General features: G+C 42.7%; 1 long non-coding RNA gene across 1 annotated transcript; it reads right to left on the minus strand.

The window, feature by feature from the left end:
* Positions 1 to 693: 693 nt before the first annotated feature.
* Positions 694 to 4,768, minus strand: LOC119180720 (uncharacterized). The gene is made up of 3 exons (XR_012894199.1): positions 4,648 to 4,768; positions 1,811 to 3,322; positions 694 to 893 (listed from the first exon to the last, which is right to left on the minus strand). It is a non-coding gene; the product is annotated as an uncharacterized LOC119180720 (long non-coding RNA).
* Positions 4,769 to 15,878: the final 11,110 nt, after the last annotated feature.

Raw genomic sequence — 15,878 nt, forward strand, 5'->3', positions numbered from 1 at the left:
TAACCCCCCGTTTGTCGCCTAATCCACTCTGCTCTCTTCTTGTCTCTTAAGGTTACACCTACCATTTTTCTTTCCATTGCTCGCTGCGTCGTCCTCAATTTAAGCTGAACCCTCTTTGTAAGTCTCCAGGTTTCTGCTCCGTAGCTAAGTACCAGCAAGATACAGCTGTTATATACCTTCCTCTTGAGGGATAGTGGCAATCTACCTGTCATAATTTGAGAGTGCTTGCCGAATGTACTCCACCCCATTCTTATTCTTCTAGTTACTTCAATCTCGTGGTTAGGCTCTGCGGTTATTACCTGCCCTAAGTAGACATAGTCCTTTACAACTTCAAGTGCACTATTACCTATCTCGAAGCGCTGCTCCTTTCCGAGGTTGTTGTACATTACTTTCGTTTTCTGCAGATTAATTTTAAGACCCACCTTTCTGCTCTCCTTGTCTAACTCCGTAATCATGAGTTGCAATTCGTCCCTTGAGATACTCAGCAATGCAATGTCGTCGGCGAAGCGCAAGTTACTAAGGTATTCTCCATTAACTCTTATCACTAACTGTTCCCATTCTAGGCTTCTGAAAACCTCCTGTAAGCACGCGGTAAATAGCATTGGGGAGATTTTGTCCCCCTCCCTTACACCCTTCTTGATTGGTATTCTGTTGCTTTCTTCATGAAGCACTATGGTAGCAGTTGATCCCCTGTAGATTTTTTAGTGCTTCAGGTTTATTTTACACGTAATATAAAGAAGGCAATATGCCATTTTCCATTTCGCGAAAACTTGTCATCTATCCAATGGCATGCCTTCTCGCATAGGTGCACCTTCTTGATTTGAAGCAAACACGAGCCATTCTTTTGTTACATCCACAGATGCGTCAGTTTTGATGAACAGGGTATGTCTCATCTGGAAAATGGGAAAAAAAAAAAAAAACATGAGGTCCTCTTCTTTAATAAGCCATCTCTTAGACAACCGCTTCCACCAATTTTCAACAAAACACACAGTAGGAACATTTGTTGGGAAACTAATTGGTTATGCCCGATTATGAGGATGACAGCATCTGCAAAGACGGGAAGAAAATACTTGGTGGGCTGCATGATGCATTTTTATTACTAAAGTAGTGTGCAGACATGAAAGATCCCCATCAACACAAAAAAATGAAGACAAACAATTAAAAAAATACCTTTATCCTCGCACATTCTGGAACATGCATTCTTGCAATTGAAAGAAAAAGTAATTTTTTACTGATAGCATTATGGAAGCAGCATTTGTGCAGAAGCACTGTTTAGTGTCCTTGTTATTTTCTTGGATGTACGTACCTTTATATTGATAAACATTACTGAGTTGTTGTGTGCTTCTGTTGTCAATGCTTTATTTTATTTCAATGCTCATTATTGAGCAGTCCTGCCGCTTAATCGTGCAGCTGACTGTTTAAATGATGTAATTGGTTATGTGCTCTGGCTCCCATCTGCCACAAATCGGCAATCTGATAGAACATGAATTAAGATTATACAGTATTTAAGTAGTGAATATGGTGGCAGTGAAACTGTTTCAATGCTCAATCTTGCTCCAGATGGCAAAAGTTAGATTTTTTCAGGACGGTAGCATATGCAAAACAGAAAAAAAAAATTGTATTAGTAGGTCAAGTTTTCAAACAAACATCAGTGATACAGTATGTGCAATATTCTGGTCCTAGTGAAACATTTTCTAAAGAATAGCAACCAAAATATCACAGCACCGAGAAGTCTACATAACAAAAAGTCATAATGTTGCCAATAAAAGGTGAAGCAAAACAAATTTATTTGTTTTATGTTGATGCTCACCAAGCAGAAGCAGCACACATTTGCAGGCTTTTAAATGGAAAATTGTTCTCAGCGGCCCAGCAATACTTCTTGGTAACCACATTAGTACAATACACAGTGTTCATGTGATGTCACTTTCGCCGTTGTCGCCCTCTCCCGCCATGCCTGGGTACCTGCGGCAGTTCGCGTGCTGCAACGCGGTTTGTTGGGGGCTCGTCATCTGTTGCTGTGCACGATGTTGAAAGGGAAGCATTGTGGTTTTTTTGATGTCGTACCTTAACGAGCTCATCGGATCAGGAAGGCCTCGTTTATTCACTCGATACAAGACCAATACAAAGAGGTGCGACATGTATATCAGCCCCCGCCTACACCGGCTGCCCGCCACGACCTACGAGGGCCCATCATCTAGGTTTCACTACAAACGCCACAAATCGCGTGGCCCAAGAACAAGTGAGAGCACAAAGTCTTCCGAGCCGCAATTTTAAGAGTGGATGAGCAAAGCGCAGCAGCTCCCATCGAAAGCGAGTCGTGCAGAGCTAGGCAAGTTTACAAGAGATATAATATTAATATATTGCTGCGGCACGCGCCACCAAAGTAGCAGCGTCCCCCCAAGTGTTTTAAACAGTGCTGATGTTGAGCCTATTTGATTTAAATTTGTGGAAACAGCCGAGGAAAATATTCTGCAAGGCAGACTGAGACTTCGCGTGGTGCATGCCACGGTAATGCCGGTTATCACTTTTTTTTCGCGTATGTTTTGACACCTTTATCACCTTGTATGTTACTTTTTTGTACGCTGATGTACAGTGGAGTCCCTGAAAAATGATGGAGACCTTGTTAGGGAATTAAATGACCAACTTTTCAAAATCCTGACCCCCCAACTCGAACCGATCGGCTATACCTCAAAGTGAACTAATATTGTTTCGCATCCATTTTCACAGTTTGTTTCAATGCAATACCCGAATTTGCGCGATCGCCTTCACGATTTTAACCGCCTCCCTGGCACGCTGATTGTGCACGCAGTAGTCGCGGATAAATTTGTATGTATATCAGTATCTTGGTAAGCTATCTCAGTTTGCAGGTAAGTGCTTGGCTATAGCACTTACCTGGAATGAAGTGACACCGGAAGACGGAAATATCACCGAGTTTTTTCAAGTAGCTTTTTGTTAATCGCGCCAGCCAAACATGCCGGTACTTTTCGGAAAACAGCAATGTGCTTTCTCAATTTTGGGTAATAACTTTCAACGAAGAAACGCCCCGAAGCTCTGCTCCCTGTTCGAGGACTACTAAATCAACTTGCCTCACTAGCAGCCCTCAAACTTTCATTGTGCGGCAAAACTAAATGGGCGCAAGCACGAGGAGACAACAACACGGGAGCGGTAGGCGGAGTCGGTAGGTACCCAGGCATGTCGGCGGCTCATTTCGGAAGTGACGAAGGGGCGCTGCGTGACGCACGTGCACACAATGTATATGATGGGGCTTTCTGTGCACGGCGCATTCAGCACTGCTGACATTTTCTAGGAACAAATGGCTGACCTGTAAAAAAAAGCAATACATAAATTAGAAAGTTGATAAATGTAACATGTTTAGAAGCTTTGAAAAAGTCTCTACTATATGCAGTGGTTGTAGTGCCAACAGAAGGTTACTCTTGTCATAACAAAACAACATCAATTCATCAAAATATTCATTTCACATTCTACGATGTACTTGTAGGACTGGCAAAAGTTTGCCTTCGTTGTAGAAAATTGTGATTAAAATTCACAAATCCCAGTAAGTATTTATGTCCAATTATTACTTGTAAACAGCATTTTTTGGTGTAAATTTCATAAAGTTTTTGTTGGACAACTGAAAGAATAGTGTTTTTGTGTAATTTATAAATAGTCTGACAAGTGGCACTCCATGCAAGAAAATAGAACAGATATATGTTACTAATAATACATTTAGCTGATAGATCATTTATGACAGATTATACAATGAAAATTCTTAAAAATGCATTACATTGATAATAGCATCACTCGCCAACGTTGCGTACTTATTGACCAACCACAACTTTCCAACTGCGTTAACATCTGAAATGACAACTTTCTCAATATCAATAAATGAAATCCCGAAGTCGCTGAAGCTAAAATTTTATCATAACATTTTTTTTTTCAAAAGTAGAATTTCACTAAAGTAGACCCAAAACACCGAGGAACCTTGCTGCGTCAAAGCATTACGTAAAAGAAAAAACAATACAGGCGCGGCTGAATTTAAATGGTAGACACATGACTTTCTCGCATTCGGCACCAGCCTTCACATCTATTTTACCTTTCAAGTATTACCGCACGCACAATTTTATAATTTTGAATTAATTAATAAAGCACTAGCATCAACCCTAAATTGCATGGCGCATTAAAGAGATGCACTCATCATCAGCGACAGGCAGCCCCGCCAGAGTCGAACAAGAAATGGTGTCTTCAAATAGGTTTTTACGTTTTCGGAAACTATATGCAACAAAAATAACCCTACGTAAATGACGCCGTCATTCAGCAAGCAACTTTTTTTAATACAAGACATCCTTTGAAATTAGTAGCAAACGCCAAAATTGCCGATCTCAAAGGCCAAGTACGAAGACCCTTAATCCTACGTAAGCAGCGCCGCCATAGATGACCGGCGTTTCGCGCTCATCCGGCAGGCACGGGAAATCTAGGAGGCGTTGGCTACGTGCAATCTCGCCGAGACGAGCTAGGACTACAGCTAGGACTACGCAGCGCCCGCTTCTTAAAACATGCGCTATTTTTGCCGCCGTAAACCTGACTGCCAATTCGCACATGGCACTGAGAGAACAAGGGCATATACAAGTACTACTGATATTTACTCACCTCCTATTTCAACTTGAATAAACAGCTCGTCGCTGCACGGCTGTGACGGCCGCGACACCCATCCAACGTGCGAACGAGTTGAAGACGGCGCGCAGTCATACACGTAACACCTACCACGCGGTGGAATGTGGAAGCAAGCATAAACGGTGCATGCGTGTACACTGTCATAAAGCTAAATTATTTGCAATATTTTTGATGAGTTTTGTACAATTACGTAAGTGCTTTACTGCCGTTCTAGTTTGTGGGCTTCTGAAAATTGCCTGTCTGGATGCTTCGGTGAACTAGTTTTCTTAAGCGCAGTAGGGCTGTGCATGGGCCAAACGGCGCGCGCGCGGTAAAAAGTGTGCAGTTTAAACGTCACACTGTGCACTTGCTGGTACACTTCGGTCCTTTGGATGAAAAAAAAAAAGAGGTATTCCGTAGGGAAGCCAGTGCGAACTGAATTATTAACCGGCACAAATGAGCGTCCGTGGCTATTCGACAGCTGTTCGTCTGACTTCATGACAATGTGACCAAAGCAACGGACACATCCGCTCTAACCGCTTTACTTTTTTACCGATTGTACGCGCTCGCATGCCACAAATTTCTGTCGAATAGTATATAATACACAAAAGCAAGTAGGCTTGATGAAAAAGCAAATTCTGTGAGCAGTGGACAGCAACCACGGTATGTGTCGGGAAAGTCCTTGGCCTCCATGTTAAATATCACAGTTATTTTCCAATACTTTTGTTTCGTTCTAATTATTGAGAAGTGGAAGCAACTAAGAGGAACGCACCCTTAAAAAAGGATTTGAGGCTTTCGCTACCATCTCACCAATATTTTGCCTGTAGGCCATGCCCCTTTCTGTCACGCCATCCGGGTATTGGCCAATGATAACAGAAGCCGATGGGACTCCAAGCTGTCTCCAATCATCGGTCATCGGCCACTGCTGGTAAGGCCTTGCCTCAACTCACCGTCGTCTCGTCCGCTCGTTTATCAGCTCTGCGCGGAAGCAGTCGCGAGCTGAGTGACACACGCTACCAAACGGCTGGTGGCCTGAGCGGCAGAGTTCGGAGCTAGTGGCGCCTTCGGGACCGTGTTGGCGTCGCGCCTTCGTAACCTCGCCCAGATATTTTTATTTATCTGTTATCTCTAGCGTGACCTCCTGTATCCTAAGCTCACTACCTTCATTATCATTAAAAATCGTGACTGCTGATTTTTCCTTACTGAATCTGAAATCTAACCTACCTCTCTCATACCCGCAGATGTCCATCAATCTTTGCAAATTTTCCTTGTTGTCGGCCATTAGCACTATATGATATGCGTACATCAATGCTGGTAGTGCCTGTTCAATGAGTTTTCCTTGTTCGACGAAAGAGAGGTTGAAGCCAAGTCCACTTCCCTCATATTTGGCCTCTAATCCTTGTAGGTACATCATGAATAACAAGGGTGACAAAGGACACCCCTGCCTAAGCCCCCGTTTTACCTCTGGGGGCTTGGACACCTGCTTTTACGACTTTATAACTACCTTGTTACTTTCATAAATATCCTTTAAATGATTAGTGACTCCATTTTCCACACCTAGTGTGTCCAGTATTCCCCTCAAGTCCTCCTGAACCACCCTATCATACGTTCCCTTGATATCCAAAAATGCTTGCCACAGGGGCCTGTGTTCCTTTTTTGCTATTTCGACGCACTACCTCAGTGATAACAGATTGTCTTCCAACCTCCTGTGTTTCCGAAACCCATTCTGCAGTTCCCCCAGAACCCCCTCATCCTCTATCCATGCCTGCAGTCTTTCCTTTGTAATCTGCATCGCCAGCCTGTAGACCACTGATGTCACTGTTATAGGATGGTAGTTGCTTATGTCAGCTTTGTCGCCCTTTCCTTTATAGATCATGCTCATCCTGCTAAGTTTACATCCATCGGGGACTTCACCGTTGATTATTGTTTTGCTCACTGCCTCTCTCAAAGTCTGTTTAGATTTTGGACCCAATGTCTTTATCAGCATAATTGGAATGCCATCTGTGCCTACTGATGTGCTACTAGGAACCATCTTCTCAGCCCTTTCCCACTCTCGTTGTGAAAATGGAGCCATTGCGCCACTTGATCCATCCTTGTCTATTGTGGTGCATAAAGCACTTTTTTTGTTGAAATTTTTCTGTCACCCTTCTTCTTAAATATTCAATAGCTTCGTCCCCTTCTAGCCTAGCACCTTGAGCTGTAGTTATAAACCTCCGTTCTAGGCTTGTCGAATTTGTTAGGGAGTTTAGATGGTTCCAAAACTTCGCAGCTGCCTTTCTATCCTTTTTATGTACTGCCAGCCACTGAGCCCCCTTTCTTCTCAACTTTTCATTAATCAGAAGGGATGCTTCTCTTCTAGAGCTTAGAAATATGTCCCATTTTCATTCAACATCATCTGTCGGTTCACCCTGCTGCTTAGCATGTCTGTGTTCCCTAGAGGCTTCCTGACCTTTTGCTATGACTCTCTTTACTTCTTCATCCCACCAACTTTTGGGTTTGTGTCTTCTTTTCCGGGGTGACTTCCCACGTGCCTTAGCAAGCTCTAGCTCAAACAGTCTAATTAGATTTGTGCATGTCCACACTGTTTTGTTATCCTCAGTGATTACTTCCTCAATTTGTTTAGTAGCTATTTCGATTTGCCTTTCTGAATAAAGAGTTTCCTGAAGTTGCTCATTCTGTCTCCTTCCCACTTTCACTGCTCTTCCAAAACTTAGCTTGATACATTTGTGATCACTACCCACACTTCTGGAGCCACCTTCATCTATGTGCATTCCCCTGAGCTTATCATACATCTTATGTGACATCAGCGCGTAATCTATCGTCGACTGCAGCCTTCCTGCCTCCCATGTTATTTGCCCTTCACACTTCTCAGTACTGTTGCAAATGATCAAATCATGCCTTTCCCACATATCCATGATAATTTTGCCTGTTGGGTCACTGTACCCACCTATATCTTCTATGTGTGCATTCATATGTCCTAGTATAATTATCTCCCACTCTCCTCCTAATTCCTCAATGTACTTTGATATACACTCCAGCATTGCCTAGTTTTCCTCTCTGGCCTTTGCTCCCGCCCACAAGTACACCAAACCAAGGAGTGTCATCTGCCCGGCTACTTTCCCTCTTAGCCATAAATGATCCATGCATCCCTGTTTGACTCTTTGCCAACCCATACTTTTATGTATGAATGCATCAATTCCACTCCCCTTTTTGCAATATTTCCATACGTAGTCCAGATTGCAAGGTGGTTGCTAAATGTCTTGAAGATTTGTCTCCACAACCCCATATTGGTACCATCAGCTCCTCCTGCCTGAACTGCTCTTCTATTTCTTCCCACTTTAACCTAATCCTCCCACTGCATGTTAATATAGCCTACATATGACTTAGCTCGGCCCTTGTGCTTACGTCGATTTCTTCTCCCACGGACTCCATGTGGCTTGAATATTTGTGCCCCTTTAAAACCGTCTTTGGCTACACTGTTGGCCTCAGGACTCCGAGTCTCTCTAAAAAAAGATGTGGCTTGACAACCTATTCTATTACCGGCCCTCCTGCCCATTGCACCACTGTAGTGAATGCCATCCTGTGCAAAGGGGTAAGCGCCGGGCTCGTACAAGTCTTAGTTCACTTCCACTACGCTTTATCCGAGTTGCCGGCCCATACCCTTGACCACACAGTTGGCCTCCACTACCCTCCTTTCAATCCCACGAGACTGCCCCCAGACCTCTGGGACTGTGCATATGGTCACATGCACACTCCCAGAGGCTTCTCGGAGCTTACGCATGCCATCTTCTAACTGTCTCTGAAGGTTCTCATCCTTGCCCTTCAACACATCATTGAGCCCAGCATAAATAATGACGAGATTTTCGCCCTCCATGCTGTCCTCTACAACCTCCTGAGCTTTGGCCAGTGCATCCACCATGCTTTTCCCTGACTGGGCCTCCACCCTCACGCTCTCATCTTCGTTCACTGTCGTGAAGACGCCATCGCTAACCCTGGCCATATTAAAGTCCTCGACCAATAGGACCCTTCTACGCTACAATTGCTGGCTTCCTATTTGTGGTTGCGCCCCTGTCTGCTTCACCTGTTTCTCTCTTTGTTGTCTGTCCTGTGTTCCTGCCCTGCTCGAAGACTGCCACGCCACCGAGCTGTATGTTACAGGACCCTCCGTGCTGTGGCCAGACTGCCGCGCCACCGATCTGTATGTACTTGCTCATATTTAGCACGTTTAATGCGTTTCTGAGCATTTGTCAGTGTATGCACATATGCTAAGCGTCACAGTGCACGAGTGAATTGCAGGCACGCCAAAATCACGTTGCGACATTCACTGTTTCAAGAACCTGCCGACCCACAAAAAAAAAAAAAATCATAATTCGCTCGGATCAGCCTAGCTTCTCACTCAAGCAGCGTTTTGAGCTGCGCTACATCATAAGTGGCTGCTGGCTAACTACGAAGAGAGGAGAAGTATCAGAACTGCGATTAAATCATACGCTCATTTTGTAGGCAGTCTCTACGATATTCAGAGCACAGTGTTCATCAAATGAGCCTACATGCGCTCGATTGTTTCACGAGAAACCAGAGTATAAGTAAAGTTGTCACAACACTAATCGGTGACGACTCAGTTTTACCATGCCAGGTTTGTGGAAAATATTAAATATTTGCTATATAAAAGGCTTATTACATGATAAACATATTACAAACAACACAGAAACATATTAAAAAGTGCCAATTGTATATATAGCCCATCTGTTTATTGTAACCCGTAAATATAGCCCGTAAATTCATTGTAACCAGTTCTCAATTTGAATCGACAGCTGAAATTGTGCTGCTTTCCAAATACTCTCTTTTCTTAATGCCATTGCAAGCCAGCAAATTATGACGATGTTTTGTATTATAGGTGTAGTTTTACTATTAAGTGTCAGACAGAAAGTGGTAAAGCTTGTTTGGAGAAATTTAACTTGTATATGTACACAGTAAACACAGTAAAAAACACACATACATGCACGCACACACACAGACACACACACACACACACATATCCTCCAGCAAATCATGCGTCACCTAGCGGCAAATAAGAAAGCTGCGTACTGAAATTACAGTGTACTAGAAGGGTACTGAGGTCCAAACAGTCCAAGTGCCAGTCGTATACGGTAGGTGTACGGTAGGACGGTACCGCCCATAAAGAAAAAACGAACGGCCAAAGCAGATTTCTTTTTTTCAAAGTGAGGCACCAGTGTTTACTCGTTAGGAAGTTTTAGCTAGTATGTATACTTATTTATGTTAAGGCGTTACCGGATACCGGTTTACGTTTACCGTCTTATCAGAACGGATATCTTTCAACGTTCCAGCTTCTCATACGTTTACGTATGTACGTAAATGCACATACCTTTACATTTTCCAAAACCATAAATGATGATGCTAACTGCACATAATATGCATTTAACATAAATAAGATTGAATCATCCTTGTGGCAAAATCATGAGATGTTCTTTTATCGCGTGCCGTATGCTCGTATAGGCAAATGTCTGAAAAATAATACAGTGAACTAGATAGGGGTAGAGTTACTGTTTATGGCAAAGGTAGCATATAAGTAACTCTAGATAGGGGTAGCGGGACGAGGGCGATCCTCCCAGTGAGGCCGTTGTTACAGAAACCACTATGCGGCACCTTTCTCGTGCAACAGTACTGCAACAGTACTGAGAAGTGTGAAGGGCAAATAACATGGGAAGTTGGAAGGCTGCAGTCGATGATAGATTATGCACTGATGTCATACAGTATGTATGATAGGCTCAGGGGAATGCACATAGATGAATGGTCCTCCAGAAGTTTGGGTAGTGATCACAAAATCATCAAGCTAAGTTTTGGAAGAGCAGTGAAAGTGGGAAAGACACCAGATGAGCAACTACAGGAAAAGTTGTATTCAGAAAGGCAAATAGAAATAGCTACATAACAAATTGAGAAAATAATCACTCAGGATAATAAAAGTGTGGACATACACAAATCTAATTAGACTGTTTAAGCTAGGGCTTGCTAAGGCACGTGACAAGTCACCCCGGAAAAGAAGACACAAACCCAAGGGTTTGTGGGATGAGGAAGTTAAGAGAACCATAGCCTCTAGGGAACACAGACATGCTAAGAAGTGGGGTGAACTGAGAGATGATGTTGAATGAAAATGGGACATATTTCTAAGCTCTAGAAGGGAAGCATCCCTTCTGATTAATGAAAAGTTGAGAAGAAAGGGGGCTCAGTGGCTGGCAGAAGTACATAAAAAGGATAGAAAGGCAGCTGCGAAATTTTGGAACCATTTAAACTCCCTAACAAGTTCGACAAGCCTACAACAGAGGTTTATCACTACAGCTCAAGGTGCTAGGCTAGGACAGGAAGCTATTGAATATATAAGAAAAGTTGTGGTGCATAAAGCACAAAGAAGTGCTTTATGCACCACAATAGACAAGGATGGATCAAGTGGCGCAATGGCTCCATTTTCACAACGAGAGTGGGAAAGGGCCGAGAAGATGGTTCCTAGTAGTACATCAATAGGCCCAGATGGCATTCCAATTATGCTGATAAAGACATTGGGCCCAAAATCTAAACAGACTTTGAGAGAGGCAGTGAGCAAAACAATAATCCACGGAGAAGTCCCCGATGAATGTAAACTTAGATGGATGAGCATGATTTATAAAGGAAAGGGCGACAAAGCTGACATAAGCAACTACCGTCCTATAACAGTGACATCAATGGTCTATAGGCTGGCGATGCAGATTACAAAGTGACATCAGTGGTCTACAGGCTGCTGATGCAGATTATAGAGGAAAGACTGCAGGCATGGATAGAGGATGAGGGGGTGCTGGGGGAACTGCGGAATGGATTTCGGAAACACAGGACGTTGGAAGACAATCTGTTCTCTCTGCATCAAAATAGCAAAAAAGGAACATAGGCCCCTGTGGCAAGCATTTTTGGATATCAAGGGAGCAAACGATAGGGTGGTTCAAGAGGACTTGTGGGGTATACTGGACTCACTAGGTGTGGAAGATGGAGTCACTAATCTTTTAAAGGATATCTATAAAAGTAACAATATAGTTATAAAGTGGGAAAAACAGGTATCCAAGCCTCTAGAGATGAAACCGGGGCTTAGGTAGGGTTGTCCTCTGTCATCCTTGTTATTCATGATGTACCTACAAGGATTAGAGGCCAAATTAGAGGGAAGTGGACTTGACTTCAACCTCTCTTTCGTCAAACAAGGAAAACTAATTGAACAGGCCTTTCCAGCATTAATGTACGCAGATGATATAGTGCTAATGGCCGACAACAAGGAAGATTTGCAAAGATTGATGGACATCTGCGGCTATGAGGGAGATGGGTCAGATTTCAGATTCAGTAAGAAAAAATCAGCAGTCATGATTTTTAATGATAATGAAGGTAGTGAGCTTAGGATACAGGAGGTCAGGCTAGAGATTACAGATAAATTCTAATATCTGGGCGTATGAATAAGCAATGGGATCGAGTACCTAAGGGAAGATGAAATATACGTAATGACTAAAGGTAACATGAATGCAGCAGAGATGAAAAATAGGGCACTGTGGAATTACAATAGGTATGACGTGTTGAGAGGAATATGGAAAGGAGTCATGGTTCCTGGTCTGATGTTCGGCAATGCGGTCTTGTGCATGAGATCAGAAGTTCAAACAAGATTAGAAATTAAGCAACATGGAATAGGTAGGCTTGCTTTAGGAGCTCATAGGAATACACCAAATCAGGGAGTATAAGGTGATATGGGATGGACATCATTTGAGGGCAGGGAAGCTAGCAGCAAGATAAAATTTGAGAAGCGATTGAGAGAAATGGGGGAGGAACGTTGGGCTAGGAAGGTTTTTCAGCTACTTGTACATGAAGAATGTCGATACAATATGGAGGAAGTGAACCAGAAAATTGACGGGTAAATACTTTGAAATTAGCAGGGGGCCAAACCTAAAAGAATCATCGGTGAAGAAGGTGAAGGAAAAGGAGACCGATATGTGGAGAATCGGCATGATTAAGAAGTCCGCACTAGAGATTCATCGAACTTTTAAGCAGGAAATTGAAAAGAAAAGGATCTATGATAATACTCCGTATAGTTCTCTACTGTTTGAGGCCAAGACAGGAGTATTGCGAACCAAGACGTACTGTGCCGAATACGAAGGGGTAGACACGGTGTGCAGTGCATGTGGAGAGGAGGAGGAAACTGCAGAACACTTGATAATGTTCTGCAAAGGGCTTCACCCTGTAGTTCAGAATGATGGCTCAGAGTTCTTCAAAGCATTGTAGTTTAGGGACAGGGAAGGCAAAATAGACTTTGCTCGTAGAATTAACTAGAAGGAGGTTATCTTATTCGTGGCTAAAGTCAAGGAATGAGTGAAAATTAAAATAAAACCTTCACTGCAATGTACCAGTCCTCAACTACACTACTTAAAAAAAAATAAAGATAAATCTAGTTTTTGGTTCACTAACTATTACGGCTAGGTGGCGTTAGCCGCCGCCCGATCTAAAGGGTACAGCGATATCGATCCATCCATCCATCCTGAAGCGCACTGGAGTGGGCACTTGTTTGCCGCACTTTCAAATGACGAGTGCGATATGTTTAACGCCAATGCTAGACCTCTGATTGCCTAAATTGTAAGCTGTGTCAACAAAAAGCGAACAAGTTCTTTTGTCTTGAAAGCTCGAAGACGTGAGATTTCAGGGACAAGCCTGTCAGGGAGGAAGTGTTTGGAACTGCGCGTGGCTACTCACACAGAACGGAATGCGGTCCTGCATAGCTGATGGCGTGCTCGCAAAAAAAGAAAAAGAACGGAACATTGAGAGATAAAGAAATGAAAGAATGGATCAAACCAATTTAATTTACACAAGGATACACTTCAAAAGCTATATATGCGAACACAAACGCAGGCTTTGAAATCATTTGCCTGCACTTGTTTTTTTTTTTTGCTCTCTGTCTAAGCATAAATGCATGATAGCACAGACGAAATAATTCTCGTGTTTGTTTCTCCCTTGTGAATGTCGCATAGAATATCATTAGAGCAGAGGAAGTTTTTCATCATGAGAGCCACAATGTTACGAAATAATGCTGTTTCTGTGTAGCTCTGAGACAATGGAGCACGTCTGTTGGCATAAACCAGGGCTGGGCAGAGACATTCATAAAAGTATTCTGAAAGTACGAATATCTAAATACAGGTGCTGCAAGCCTAAAAATACAAGTACTGAGAAATATTTATAGACGACATATCGAGATATTCTGAAGGTAATTTTGCAAAAAAAATGTGATGCAGATAATTGAAATGCAATTGTGTCAGCTGTATCGCTAGACTCAGTAACAAACACCACTGATGAGAGGTAAAGTATGCTCTTGTTTATTTATTACACACATGATCAATCTGTTTTGCTTGGAATGTATACACTAATTACATCAAAGAGCAGCTCATAAAATATACTGCCAGTAGACGGAGCGCAGGCTCAGTTTCAATTAAGAATAGCGATGTAGCAAAGGCTGTCTATTCTTGTAGGTGAACACAACTTCGTGTTATAGCTACTAAATACCAAAATTGTCCCCCAAAACAAAATTGATTGTGTTTCACCAGCCTTGAGCAAGATCCAAGATCATCAGCACTGCCTCCCGATTCTGCCGCCAGTTGCGTGTGGGGGATTCTTCGCTGATCTCGATGTGTCGCCGACTGGCGGGGCACTTTTGACTAGCTAAGCGCATACAAGCTTCTCTCTCAATATAAGATACACATAAGCTCAGTCCCGACAAAAAGAATAGCGAAATAACCATGTCTTTGCAGTATCGATACATTCGATACAAAGGAAAAGTATTTAACTACTGCGATACAAGTACGCTTTTCGAATGTATCTCGATACAGAAACTCAAGGTATCTCTGAGATAGTACTGAATCGCCATACTGCCCAGCCCTGTACTACAAATCTTGTGAAGGGTACAAATGACCAGCCCAGTTATTCGGTGTAGTCAGACGGCAGTAGTGTCATTCAGTTATACCCAGTTTTACAACCTTACACAAAATAATAATTCTTCCGCCAAGATTTTCCTGTCCAACTCAGCGTTTTCACCACCAAAAATACCATGCACAACCAACTAGAATCTTAAGTGCCTGCTGTCAAACGCACATTGCTGGGCTGAGGCTTCAGAAAAAAGGCACAGTGGCGCCACCACACCACGCACGAAGATTTCCCTGTGTTTCATCTAGCCGCCGCTCTTTAGTTTTGCTCTCCGCTCGTCCCACTACCCATATTTAGTTCACTATAAATATACAAACCTACTGTATAGTGTACATATTCTAGTACACTATAGCTAATAGCTACTGCAGCGAAGATATCGACATCTTGTGACACTTCGTGCAACTACAGTCATGAACACATTGGTTTGCGCGTAATGTTTTTGTGAAAATGATTAAAAAAGTAACTCATTTGTAATAAAACCGCTGGGCGGTTTTTGCAGAAGACGAACAATGCCCGATGTTTCTGCAATAACGATTTTGTGATTATTTGGTTCACTATTTCCCCGCTAGATGGCGCCACCTATCCAGCTTGTCGGTAGTTCGCACGTTTATGGCGTCTATGTCCTAGGCCATTCTAGCTTTGGTAATCCGGCTGAAACAATTTAATGGCTATTGGCGTTGCACTTCAGCTTGGGAATAGATATGCTACCAACAAGCAGAGACGCATATACACGAGTATTGGCCCTTAGTGCCAAAATATGTGAAGTTGTTTGTGCTCCAAAACACATTTATTTACAGCAGAGCTAATTCAATGAAGATTTAGTCTTTCTTAGTTTATTAAGAAAAATAGTGAAATTTGTCCAAAAAGTATGGCTAAAGGCAAACATGGCCGGACTAGGCCATTTCACCCATACCACAGTAGCAACAGACAAACTACATTTACAACCATAAAATCAAACAAGAAAATCAATTACTACACTTGTTTTACACAGATGAAATTAGTGAGGGATTTGGATGATCACTCTAGGCCGATTTCTGCAAACGTGGACGAAAGCCAGGGGTCTCCCAGTTTGAACTAACAGTTGTTGATAATGTCATGTTCAAATTATGTGAAGTTTTCTTCCATGGAAATACATAAGGCTGTGCTGAAAGCAGGGTGCCAGTTTTAATTGCAAAGTTTGAATGAATGAGTTTTTACTATACTATGTGCCAGGCCGAAATTCTCATAGCATGCTGAGAGAA

Source organism: Rhipicephalus microplus, chromosome 3 (assembly GCF_043290135.1).
Source record: "Rhipicephalus microplus isolate Deutch F79 chromosome 3, USDA_Rmic, whole genome shotgun sequence".
Taxonomy (NCBI): Eukaryota; Metazoa; Arthropoda; class Arachnida; order Ixodida; family Ixodidae; genus Rhipicephalus; species Rhipicephalus microplus.